This window comes from Tachysurus fulvidraco, chromosome 26, assembly GCF_022655615.1.
Source record: "Tachysurus fulvidraco isolate hzauxx_2018 chromosome 26, HZAU_PFXX_2.0, whole genome shotgun sequence".
In the NCBI taxonomy this organism is placed as follows: Eukaryota; Metazoa; Chordata; class Actinopteri; order Siluriformes; family Bagridae; genus Tachysurus; species Tachysurus fulvidraco.
Window position 1 is genome coordinate 12773166 of NC_062543.1, and position 3046 is coordinate 12776211.

At 37.2% G+C, this 3046-nt stretch overlaps 1 long non-coding RNA gene across 5 annotated transcripts; it reads left to right on the top strand.

Moving 5' to 3' along the window:
* The first annotated feature begins 1548 nt into the window (after positions 1-1548).
* On the top strand, positions 1549-3046 carry LOC113663421. Of its 5 annotated transcripts, none has more exons than XR_003445493.2 (3): positions 1549-1563; positions 2062-2342; positions 2452-3046. It is a non-coding gene; the product is annotated as an uncharacterized LOC113663421 (long non-coding RNA). The 5 variants fall into 5 exon arrangements; XR_007139679.1 differs by lacking the exon at positions 1549-1563 and adding an exon at positions 1731-1745; XR_003445492.2 differs by lacking the exon at positions 1549-1563 and adding an exon at positions 1918-1932.

The following is a 3046-nucleotide window of genomic DNA, read 5'->3' on the forward strand; positions in this document are numbered from 1 at the left end:
TTGCTCTAAATGTATTTATGGTATATGGAAAAATCTGGACATTTTTTCTGTTGTGAAATCCCAGGACTCCTTTATTGACGTGTCGGGACGTGTTAGTTAGATTAAGAATTAGCATTAGGAGTCGTAATCTGGATCATAATTATACTGCTTCGTCAAACATTTTTTCATCACTCGGTAATCACTCGGTAACGGCAAGATATCTAAAGATACTTGACGCATGAAAAAGAAGAAAAAGTGTTCTCCATCTCACAGCATCACGGAAATAGGAATGAAATGGAATTGTGGAAGTCAAGGCAAAATCTGGAGGACCAAGAAAACTTTCAGGGAACACGGTCCATGTGAAAGGCAAAGCAAGAACCAACGAAACGACCAAACCCAAGAAGAGAGACAAGAAGACATTGTTCTTGTTATTTAAGCAGACATTAATTGAGATGGGTTACAACAGATGGTGTCTGGGCTCAGCTGGTCAAACAGTGTGATTTTGGAATACTTGGTTTGCTCAAATTGGCATGTAATGTAGACATGATTAGGTTTCATTATAGATACTGTACCTTTCAAAAGAATGATTTCCCTTTTAAGATGCAGAAAGTTTATCTAACCCACAAGTGGTCCTGCACCATTTTTATTCCACAGCATTGCTAGCGTTAGCCTACACAGTAGTTTCCATTTGCTAAACCATCACCTCACCACAAATGTCAACGCATGAAAAAGACAATAAGATCTCGCTGACTGTAATGTGTGGGTGGATCTCAGGAAATGGAAATCAATGCGATCTGTGAAAAGATTTTCAATCGGTTTTGCAGAAATAGTTGTGATCGAATATTGTTTTAAAAGTTCGAATGACGAATTTGTATTTACTTGCTTTCACTCTAAAAATCAATAAAAGATGGAATATTCCAGCTCACCCAAATTCTGATTCCACACCAACCCACAGTATTTAAATAAACAGCACTAAACTTTCACTAATGGTGAAGTATAATTTGTTTTTCCTTTCTACAGAGGTGCCAAGACTTTTGTTGTTCTGTTTTTTCTTTCTTTTTCTTTCTTTTTTTTTTTTTTTTGCTTGTTTTTTTACTCCGGCTTTGTCTAACATTTTGCTCAAAGTCATCTCAAGTGGAACCACACAGCTAACCATAACTAACCCCTGGAAGTTCAGACAGCTAACCATAACTAACCCCTGGAAGTTCAGACAGCTAACCATAACTAACCCCTGGAAGTTCAGACAGCTAACCATAACTAACCCCCTACATTGGACCAAAGACCAAAGCTTGCGAGACCCCAAGCATGAAGAAAAACAGTGGCTGAGGTAACTACTGCCCTTAGCCCACTGCTGGGCAGAGCCCCCTGCTGCCACAGGAATTTCCTGTTTGCTAATATATTCGTTGAAATTTTTGTTTGAGAGGTCCGTCATGGTAAACTGTTACAGCCTTGCACTTTACCACGTGACCTCGCACATGAACTTCAATACTTCTTATTTACACCACTCACATTGTTTTTCTTACTTATTCTATATACTTCAACACAGTACATAGTGAAATGGAACAATGTTCCTCCAGGATCAAGGTGTTCCCATATATAAAATAACACAGATCTAAGGATAGCATGAAGTGCATAGTGTGAAACCTAGTGCAAGAGAAAGGACAAAGAGACCAGAGACAGTGCAGACAGTCGACACGATAGACGACAGGACAGATACAGAAAATGACCGGTTTATAGTCTGTATGGACCCTTGTGGAATAGCAGCAGTTAGTAGCAGTGTTGTTTGTGCAAACAAAAAAGTGGTTCGATGTTATGTAATGGAAATAGGTGTAAATGTAGATGGACTGGTTACATGACTGCACTGATTCATAAGGAGAAAAAAAAAAGAAGCAGAAATAGGAAAAAAAAAACTCGATTTTTTTCTTGCCACAAAAACAAAAGTTCCCATCAAAGGTTGCCACCAGGTTTCAATGATGCCGATAGTAATCACTCTTGTATCACGTAGCTTGTGTTTAGTGTAGTTTTACTCATTTTTTCAATGCTTTTTAAGCATGTGTTTTTTTACTCTTCTTTTGTCTCTAGATGAAACAGATCCTTACTTTTACCACCATCCCCCACCACCCCACTGACAGTTGGCCACACCCCACCGTGGATAACTCAAAGTTCTGCTAAACCTCATCACCCACATTCTTCCTGACGCTTTACACACACAGCCAGCCAGCACCCGAGAGTGGAAAATGGAAGGAAAAGCGACCATGCCTCATGGTGTAGTCCAAGCACCTACATACCTGGCTTGGTCCATCTTTAACACACTATGCTGCTGTCTGCCTATTGGAATCATTGCAATTGTGTTCTCCTGCAGGGTAAGTCGAATGTCATCCATTCTTTGACAGTATTTGTTATCAAAAAAAGAAAAAAAAAGTGGAAAAAAAAATTAAGAACTTTTATTCTAAACAGAACTTTTTGTTATAGACTGACACGGCCAACACTATTGGTGATTCTCCAAGAGCTAATGCTCACTCCAGAATGGCCAAAAAGCTGAATATCGCCGCACTGGTCATTGGAATCATTTTCGTCGTCATATACATCATACTTTATGTGATTGCACAGCGACAACATTAATGAATACATGTTAAAAGGCACTAAAGCCAATTCATACAAAGTTATGGTTACAGAAACTCTGGAAATGTTATCCAGCAGTCTTACATCTTACTTGTGCTTTTTTACCTACTTCTATTATCCATAATAAAAATTGATTGTATCTTTCAAAGCTTCTAATCATTTCTTGACCAAAGACTCAGCATTGTATTGCAGTTATGTTTTTATACAAAATCTTTGGCATATCATTTAATAATAATGTATCCTAGTTTTAAATATATATATATGATAAATGCATGAGATGTTTCTTTATATATCTGTCAACATTTGTTTTACACTAAGGACTAATTCTCTTATGAACACTGTGTCTTAAACAGACTCTGTAGTCAATTTTATATTTTTTTATAATACATTTTATACCTTTTTTTCCTACTTTTTAAAAAAATATGAATAAAAAAGGATAACACTA